General features: G+C 37.7%; 1 pseudogene; it reads left to right on the top strand.

Moving 5' to 3' along the window:
* The first annotated feature begins 8,757 nt into the window (after positions 1 to 8,757).
* On the top strand, positions 8,758 to 9,547 carry LOC144370166 (glutathione S-transferase Mu 5 pseudogene; annotated as a pseudogene).
* Positions 9,548 to 10,421: the final 874 nt, after the last annotated feature.

The following is a 10,421-nucleotide window of genomic DNA, read 5'->3' as shown; positions in this document are numbered from 1 at the left end:
AATGCAACTTAACATAATCATTATCATCTCAATGGCTTGCTGGCATCACCTTTCAACCAAAAATGCCATGCATCATTTCTACTTGGCTATGGCTCTCAGCAGTGGGCCATTTCATTGATTAGCCATTGAGTTCTTCCAGTGGACTAGGGGGAGCTGGGTAGTGTGGGGGAAAGATTCCCCAATGCTTAGCAGCTGGGGAAATGCCTGATGCATCAAATGTTAAAAAATTTAAAGTTATTAATGATTGTGTCAAGAGAGTATTGGGTTCCCTTTATTTTCCCCCTTTTATTTTTGTAATTGAGTTTTTAGGGTTTGGTGGGCTCTTTCCACTATACCTTATCCTTGGGGTTATAGAGGATACCAGTTGTATGAGTGAAGTTCCAGTTATGTAAGAATTCTTTAAATGTTTGCATATGCCACACCATTATCTGTTTTGATTGCCCAAGGTACACCCATGCAGAGTACTGCTTGCTTTAATGCTTTGAGGACATGGTTAGTTGTTTCTCCTGTCAAGGTAGCAGCATATATGAAGTGGGAGAAAGTGTTAATGATAACATTGATAAACTTCAGTTTTCCAAAAGAGGGAATGTGGGTGTGACCAATAAATAGGCCCCTTTTGGTAAGTACTCCAATTGGTGTGGTAATAGTAGGAAATACTAGGGCCAGCAAAGGCAAGGATGGATCATACCTTTCTAACTATAGGGATGCCACATTGTCATTAATTTTTTGTAGGGTTACACTTGCCTCCATGGTAAGGGGTCTAGGGGAACTGGGATGAGCATCCCCCCATAATAGGGAAAAAAGGGGCTGTAATTCCTGGGACACAATTCCAAGAAAAGCCCTTATCCAGTTAATTTGTGTGCACAATTGTTGCAATTCAGTAAGTGTGTAGGTATCTTTGATTAATAACTGTGGGTGGGCAGAGCAGATAATATCACCAATGTTATATCCCAGGAAGGTAAAAGGGGCTATCTTTTGGACTTTCTCAGGTGCTCTAGTGAGCCCTATCTTCTATAGGTTAGCTTCCAATTGCTGCAAGATTAGGTCTAGTGTGGCAGTATCCTCATGGGCTATGAGGATATCATCCATGTAATGCATATTGAGGCACTGTTGATGTAAGGACCTTGTAGCATGGCTGACATAGAGCTGACATAAAGTGGGGGTATTTTTCATTTCTTGAGGTAGAACATTCCATTGATACCTCCTGGCAGGCATCTGGAAATTTGGTTTATAAACTGAAAAGACAAAATATAAATAGTCTCGAGGATGTAATGGAATGGAAAAGAATCAATCCTTTTTGTCTACCACATGAATGTGGTAAGTCTTTGGTATGCCAGAGGGATGAGACAACCCAGGCTGAAGGGTTCCCAATTTTACCGTATGTTCATTGATTTCTCACAAATCATGAAGGAGCCTCCATTTCTGGGTGTCTTTCTTCTGAATTACAAATATTGGTATATTGTGGGGACTAACTGAGGGCTCGATATCCTTGTCCAATTGTTCAGTAACTACTGCTTTCAGATGTCTTAGTTTCTTCTGGGGAATAGGCCACTGCTCAATTCAAATGGGATCCATTTTGTGCCATTGTAAGGGGGATAGGTTTGGGGGATGAGGTTGGAAGAACAGTGGCCTTAGAATTGGGGCCATTGATTGTCCCATTTTATTATGTACTAAAATCTCATTATAAAAAGCCTTGTAATCAGTGGTCAGCATGGCATCTATTTCGGTGAGGATGTTTCATCCCACAGATTGCAGGGGATTCTTTCCTTCAATGTGGGGTAATGGCTCCAAAATTACCATCTAGGTCCTCTCAGATTACTGGCTGGGTTGTTTCTCCCTAGAAAGTTGGAGTCCCCCAGTGCCCCTTATGTTGGATCCCTGCCTAGTCCCCTAGGGCATGGCTTGGGTTTCTTCCCATCGGAGCAGTGTCATGTCCACTCCTGTGTGTCCACCACTCCCCTGAAGGGTTGACTGTCCAGTTTGATTAACATCCTAGCCTTGTCCATTCTTATAAGCATAGTTCAGATAACTTTGGGATGGAGGGTCCCTCTTGTTAGTGGGGCTGAGGGTTGCCCTTCTTCCCATTTAAAGCTTATCTCTGCAGTCATCGGCCCAATGCTACCCCCTTCAGCATTTGGGACAGACCGATGAGGGCTTTAGTGAGGTAGACTGATTAGAGTAGGGGCACTGTTTTTTGAAGTGATGAGTGCCACTGCAGCTCCTGCAAGTAGACCCCTTGTTTGTCCCTGGATGGTTGGTTTGGGGAGATGTAGAGTTGGTGGTCATGGTAATAAGGGAAGCAAGAACCTGGTTGACTAGGTTAGTTTGAGTACCTAAGTTCTTTGTTGCCCACTCTAACCACTTAAAGGCTTGTTTCTAAGAGGGGCAATGGTGGTTCTAGTCTCAGAAGTTGTGCCCTCCTAGACCAATACCTTAATGAACTCTTCTGTGGCACCCTCATGAGAGACCTTGCACACTACAGCCTGAGTAACTCTGGAGAAAGTTCTGGGAATCACTCATTGGGTTTTTTAATTAAGGAACTGAGCTGGACTTTGGCCTGCATAGAGGGGACACCCTTAAAGGTGCTCTGTGTGCACAGGTGAACCTGATCAAAGAATTGGGACACTCCAACAACCGCCTGAGTACTATGGTTTCCTTCACCCTTAAGCATATCCACGGTAATGGCAACTAGGGCAGCAGCATTGCAGATGGCCTGTTTGTCACATTCATCATTAAAGGAAGCTTTCCACTGTAGGAACTGTGGTCTTGTTAGGAAGGCCTGCATGAGCATGATCCAATCATAAAGAGTCTGGAGATGATCTGCCCACTGGTCCATAAACTGCTCCATATAGGGAGAATCCAGACCATCTTATAGGGTGGTCTTATGTTTGGTGGTTAGATCCTTTTGGGTTGGAGCAATCCAAGGCTGATTTGCTGCATTGGGCCCTACAGGGAAAGCCTAGAGGGTGTGGGATCTAATCTTAAGTAGGTCTGAGTACTGATTCAACAAAGGGTTATTAGGGTAGGGGGGTGGTGTGACCTGTGGATCTGGAAGAGATTGGCCAGTAGATGGCAATAGATGACAAGGATAAAGGGAGTGTTCTGTGGGTGGCTGCTTGCAAGAGGCTGATCCTGCAGTTGTGGGCTGGGTATGGGGAGGGGCCCCCTTATTTGGGTGGGCAGGTGCTTGTGCCTCAGAAGAATTGTTGGTGAAGGCTCCTAAGGGTGCATTTTCTTTCATGAGGAGGAGGCTGGCAGTGGCATAGGAATCCTCATGTCTGAGGTAAGGCCTTTTAGCTACAAGGACATTGTGCTGGCTGATATCATTGTCCTCTGTGGTTCCTCCCAAATATTCTATGATGTTGTTATGTACCAGAAAGAAGAGATGGGTGTAGGTCTGGCCTTCTTGAATTTTCCTCTTCCAAGCCAACACAAGGACACCATGCCAGAGCTCTTTGTCTCAGAGTGTATCAGTGGACATCAAGGGTGCCAAGCAAACTACATTGTCCCAGAAGTCAAAGATATCAGGGTCTTTAATTTTGAGATTGCAGCTACAAACAAGCACCTGAAGAGCTTTAATTTGTGGCTATCTCTGAGAAGGAGGAATGTTGCCCATAATGGAAATGGTCCTTAAAGTGGAAGGATCCTGAGCTCAAAGAACCAAAGAAGAATGGCCACTATGGCACTCAAAAGGAGGAAAAGTCCTAGAATCGGGGCCACTGATGTTGAGGGAGTAGGTGGAAGGAACAGGGGATATGCAAAAAATGCATCAGGTTGAAATGTGCTATTAGGGAGGGAGACTTCCCTGGCTGTCACTCCAGGGCCATATATCCATCACTGTGTCTCAGAAGTGAAGGGTGGCTGTAAGCCAGGATCTTCTTCTTGGTTCAGGCACTGGGAGACCAAACCCTTATTTGTGCCTTCTGGATGAACCAAGGAGCTCCTACTTTGTGGCTAACCAGGAAGCAGGGGTTGGGGGGAGGTTATGTTCCTCCCTAACAAATCCTAACAAGAAGGCAACAAACCAAAACCACCAACTTTTGTCCCACCCCCACCCCTGAAAGCAAAAGTGGGCAAAGAGGTCTAAGCACTCACTGGGCTCAGACATAAGCTGATCAGGGGAACTCACCTAGCCTTTGTTGCCACAAAAGAAGTTGTTCCAGGGGTGCCCCACTTTGGGCACAAGATATTGGGGTAAGGTGTTGGGTTGGGTCCCATGGGGAGGTGAAGCAACAAAGTCATCACACATGAACAGACTCCAGGAGTCAGGCTTGGTGGCACTGAGATTGTTTATTGAGAAAGAGCTACAGTTTATATAGGGCATGTCTACCAATCATAATTGTATAAGCCAGCAGTACAATGTCTTGAAGCTAATCATCACAAAGATCAAAACTAACCTTAGTATGGGAAAGTAAGGGATCCTGCCAAGCAGTCAGGGATGTCAGGAAGGGTCACCACAAGATGTTTCCAATGGCCTGTTCTAGAGCAAACAGGTGTTCCTATTCGATCACATGGGGAGGTTTCTCAGCAATTCCATTCCATGGCTGTCATCCACACCACGGGCTGGTTCTTTTCCACAATATTGTATATTGTTTACATTGACAATTGTTATTATTTGTCTCCCTCAACCCATGAGTTGCTACAAAACTTCATGAACACTATAAGTTCATAGTGTAGAAGCTCTGACACCTTGAGGCATACTGATAATTGGGTAGACACACAAACAATATGAAAAAGCAAGAAAACAAACCATCCCAAACATACCAAAATAATGAATAACAGAATCCATTGACACTACAGTGGATGAAATGTAAGAGAAGGAATTTAGAAAGTTCATAGTTAAACTGATATAAGAGGTAAATGATGTAAGGAATGAAAGCAGAGACAAAAAATATATAATCTTGTAAATAAAGTTGATTATGGAGAAGAGATGTTAAGAGACTATGAACAGAACTTTCAAGAAATATGGGCTAAAGGAAAAAGGCCAAATTTAAGATTTATCAGGCTAGATGAAGCCTTGTAGATACAAAATAAAGGAATGCACATACTTTTCAGTGAAATATAAGAAATTTTCCAAACCTTAACAATAAAATGTAAAAATCAAATATAGGCAGTATAGGGAACTCCAAATATGTAAAATTACAACATACGCACACCCAGGCAAATTATTATGAAAATGTCTTAACATATAGAATAAGGAAATAATTTTAAAGGCCATCAGAGAAAAACAAAAGGTAATATTTAAAAGGAAACTAATCTGAATCTGCTAATCTCTCAACCCACCCTCAAAGCTAGGAGGTCTTGCAATAATATATACCAAGCTCTCAAAGAAAATAGATGACAACTAAAAAAACTATACACAGCACATTTAAGCTTCAGAATTGATGATGAATGAAAACCTTCCATGATAAACAAAAGTTAAAAGAATTCCCAACTAGAAAGCCTGTACATGCACAATAAAATATTTCATAAAGAAGAAATGAAAAATAAAATTCAAAGCAAAAAAAGTGGAACTACATTAGGAAAATAGTCAATAAAAAGGGGAAACTAATAAAAATTAAAAGCTAGAGATAAATCAAAATGATAGGGAATAAAAATCATTATTCAAAAATAACATTGATTTTAAAAGGCCTAAATTCAACAATCAAAAGACTTAGGATGGCAAATTGTATTAAAAGAAGACCCCCAAACTGCTATCTTCAGGAGACATACCTCAAAGGCAAAGGCATCCACAGACTGAAGGAGAAAGCATGGGAAAAAAACATATTACACAGCTCTCATAAACAAGCAAGGGTTTCTATGGTCATATCAGAAAAAATGGACTTGAAGACAAAGTTAATTAAAGATGCAAAGATGATCATTTTATACTGCTTAAGGGAACTATATAAAAATCCAAAATAACAACATTAATATTTAAACTCTAACCAAAGGAACATCTACTTACATAAAACTTATATCAAGTAAAAAACAGACCACAACAAAATAATACTGGATGATTTTAACACACCACTTGCATCACTGAATAGATCTTCCAAACAAAAATTAAATAAACAAGGTGTATATCTAAAATACAATTAATAATTTAGACAGCACACATATATAGAATATTTTCTCTATCAATGACTAAATATGCATTCTTCTCAGCAGCATAAGTTTTCTAAAATAGACCATATCTTAGGCCACAAAGCAACTTTTAGAATGCATTATATGCATTCTATCAAAACATAATGGAATGAGGTTAGAAATCAATGATCAAAATAAAAATGAAGCTACTCTAACACCTGAAGACTAAATAATATACTACTGAATGATGACTGGATGGTAGAAGAAATAATGATACATAGAGGTAAATGAGAATAATAATACAACATATCAAAGTCTCTGGGACACTATGAAGGTGGTTCTACAGAAAGTTCATAACATTCAACTCATTCACTAAAAGAATAGAAAGTCAGCAAATAAATAATCTAACATTAAATCTTAAGGACTTAGAGAAGAACAAATCAACAACAAAACAATAGAACATAGGAAATATTTAAAATTAAAGCTGAAATTAATGAATTTGAAACAATAACAAAATTTTTCAAAAAAATTAATGTAACAAAGTTTGTTCTTTGAAAACAAATAAATAAAATATATAAAACTCTTAGCCACACTAACCAAAAGAAAGATGGAAAACACTTAAATTATTAAAATCTATGAGGAAAAGGAAATGTAACCAAGGACATTACTGAAATGTAGAAGAAAATCAGAGAAACTATTTTGAAATTTAATACTGTATTAAACTTGAAAATCTTGAATACACTGACAAATTTCTAGAGAGATATGATTCACCCAAATTGAACCAGGAGGATGTAGAAAATTTAAACAGATCAACTTCAAGTCATGAAATTGAAGATGCTATCAAAAGCCTACCAACAAATGATTGGAAAAATTTGCAGCAAAGTTCTACAAGACCTTCAAAGAGAACTAACATCATCATCCTCAAAGTATTCCAGAAAATAGATAAGGAGGGAATCCTACCAAGTTCATTCTATGAAGCTAGTATCACCCTGATTATCAAAGGCACATCAAGGCCTAAAAACTTCAGACTAATATATTGGATGAACAGAGATGCAAAAATTCTTAATAAAATAATGGATATTACATATGAAAATACATTTAAAAGAGTTCTCAATGACCGACTGGATTTTATTCCAAGAATGTATGTCTGATTCAAACTACAGAAATCAATAAATATAATTCATCACAAAAATAGACTTAAAAACAAGAATCATTTGATTATCTCAATATGTGCAAAAAAGGATTGGATAAAATGTAGCATCCATTCATGTTTAAAACACTAGAAAACCTAGGGATAGTAGGAAAAAATGTTAATGACATGATCCTGTATTTCAAAATCCAAAAAAGAAAAAAAAAAACTTCACTGGAAAGCTTCTTAGAACTCATAAATGAATTAAGCAAAGTGATGGGATATAAAATTTATGCCCATAAATAAATTGTGTTTCCAAACATCAATGACAAAATAGCTTAAAAAGAAATTAGGTAAACTGTCCTATTTACAATAGCCTCAAAAAAATAAAATAAATAAGCTACTTGGGAATCCATCTAACAAATTAGGTGAAAGGTCACTACAATGAAAACTATAGAACACTAATGAAAGAAATTTTGGAAGACTCTAGAAAATTGAAATATCTCCCTTGTTCTTGGATAGGCAGACTTAATATTGTCAAAATGGCCATACTATCAAGAGTATTATACAGATTTAATGCAATTCTTATTAATTCTGATGTTCTTCATAGAAATACAATAATTAGTCACTAAATAATTAGTAATTTGGAAAAATAAGAGGCTACCCCGAATGGTCAAAGCAATTCTTAGTGAGAAAAGTAAAGCAGAAGGCATCATAATGCCAGGCCTTAAATTATATCACAAAGCTACAATAACAAACAGCATATTATTAACATCAAAACAGACATGAAGATCAATGGAATAGAAGACACAGAGAAAAACCCATATGAATTCAGTTATCTCATGCTACACAAAGGCACCAAGAACATATATTGGAAAAAAAGTATTTTCAACAAATGGATTTCCAGTTTGAAAAAAGTATTTTCAAACTGGAAATCCACTTTTAGTAGAAGACAGTTTAGTTCCTATTTCTCTTCCTCTACAAAATTCAAATCAAAGTGTATCAAAGACATGCATATTAGACCAGAAGCCCTCCACCTACTTGAAGAAAATATAGGCCCAACATTCAAACATGTCAGTGTAGAAACATTCTTCCTTAACAAGACTCCTAAAGCACTAGAAGTAAAATTTTAAAAATCAGTAAGTGGGATGGTATTAAATACACTTCAGATAATGCATTAATTTTCAGAATATTCAAAGAACTCAAAAAGCTTAATATCAAAATATATGTATAGGTGAGTGTGTTTCTCTCTCTCTCTCTCTCTCTCTCTCTCTCTCTCTCTCTCTCTCTCTCTCTTTCTCAAAAAGAAATCTAAATCCATAATTAGAAAAATTTACTTTTTTCTAAAGACAACATTATCTGGAAAGATACCTTGGCTGACAGTTTAAACAGCCTTTTCTGATATTTTTACATAGGGCCCTGGAGTGTACATACTCATATGGAGAAGTTGTAAGAGGCTGCTCTTAGATGAAATAACTAGCTACACTCTTGGATGAAATAATTAGCTACTCTTAGTCTAAATTTTTCTAAAAGTATGTGCTGAGGCCAGTCTTCAAAAGCCCGCAAGTTGCTTCACCATGTCGTCCTCGTCGTCTATGGTGCTGGGTTATTGGGATATTCGCGGTCTGGCGCATGCGATCCGCCTGCTTCTGGAGTTCACGGATACATCCTATGAGGAGAAACGGTACATTCGTTGGGAAGCTCCTGACTATGATAGAAGCCAATGGCTGGACGTGAAGTTCAAGCTAGACCTGGGCTTTCCTAATCTTCCCTATCTCATGGATGGGAACAACAAGATCACCCAGAGTAATGCCATCTTCCGCTACATCTCTCGCAAGCACAACATGTGTGGTGACACCGAAGAAGAAAAGATTCAAGTAGACATCATGGAGAATCAAATAATGGATTTCCGCATGCAACTGGGTCGCCTCTGCTACAACTCTGATCATGAAAAAATGAAGCCTCAGTACTTGGAACAGCTACCTGGACAACTGAAACTATTCTACTTGTTCCTGGGGAAATACTCATGGTTTGCAGGGGAAAAGCTTACCTTTGTGGATTTTCTCACCTATGATGTCTTAGACCAGAACCCTATGTTGGAGCCTAAGTGCCTGGATGAGTTCCCAAATCTGAAGGCTTTCATGTGCCGCTTTGAGGCCTTGGAGAAAATAGCTGCCTACTTGCAGTCTGACCGCTTTTTCAAGATGCCCGTCAATAACAAATTGGCCAAGTGGGGCAACAAGTGTATATGCTGAGCAAGAGAAACAGCTTGTTTTGTTCCATCCTATACCTAGAGGCCTACACTCTTCTCTGCTCTTTCCAACAAATAGCTCTTGGGTTAAAAAAAAAAAAAAGTATGTGCTGAAACCTTGAAATTTTCTGTTTAAAATAACTTAGATAGTATTCCCTCATTTGGTTTTGGCTACCAGAAAGAGAATTGTCAAAAATGATATGCTCTCCTTGTAGCAGTCCAAAGCTAGATTGAGCATCAAGGTTGAATTTTCTGTGAATTGTTTATGTGCTAAAATAATCTAGTTATATTAATTCCAAAATATAATGGTAGTCTAAAAAACTGTAAAGTATTATATTTCTAAGCAGAAAGAATAAAACCCATTTTATTAAGTAAATAACCCATATGGTCCATATGCCCCCCCAAAAAAACCCTAGATATTTCTAAGATGCATGTTTTGTTTTATTATAATTGCAGTAAAAATCACAAAAAAATTATAAATGCTATTTAAATTTACAATGAAGGTGCATGAATTACTATTTGTAACATATGTATTAGAACAACTGATTACCAAATCCAAAGAATTAAATTAAATCCCTGTGTCTCCTCATACATAAAATTTAACTCAAATGAATCATAAACCAAAATGCAAGAGATAAAACTAGAAAACTCTTATAAAAATATAAAACTAAGTATTCATATACTTGGGTTAGACAAGTTTGTTAAATAAGACATTAACATTCTAATCATTAAAAAAATTGAAAATTGGATTTCACCAAAATTAAAAATTTGGAACTTCAAATAATACCCACTAGGTGGGATATTTTTAAAAAGTAGACAATAACAAGTACTAACAATAATGAGGAGCTACTTCAAATTTTCTACTATCATTGCTGGGATGAACATGAAATGATAAAACCACTTTGAAAAATAAGTGCAGTTTCTTAAAATGTGAGGTACAAATCCAGAAATTCACTCCTGGTTATTTACCCAAGAGAA

Source organism: Ictidomys tridecemlineatus, chromosome 13 (genome assembly GCF_052094955.1).
Source record: "Ictidomys tridecemlineatus isolate mIctTri1 chromosome 13, mIctTri1.hap1, whole genome shotgun sequence".
NCBI lineage: Eukaryota > Metazoa > Chordata > Mammalia > Rodentia > Sciuridae > Ictidomys > Ictidomys tridecemlineatus.
This window is presented reverse-complemented; position numbering and strand designations above follow the sequence as displayed.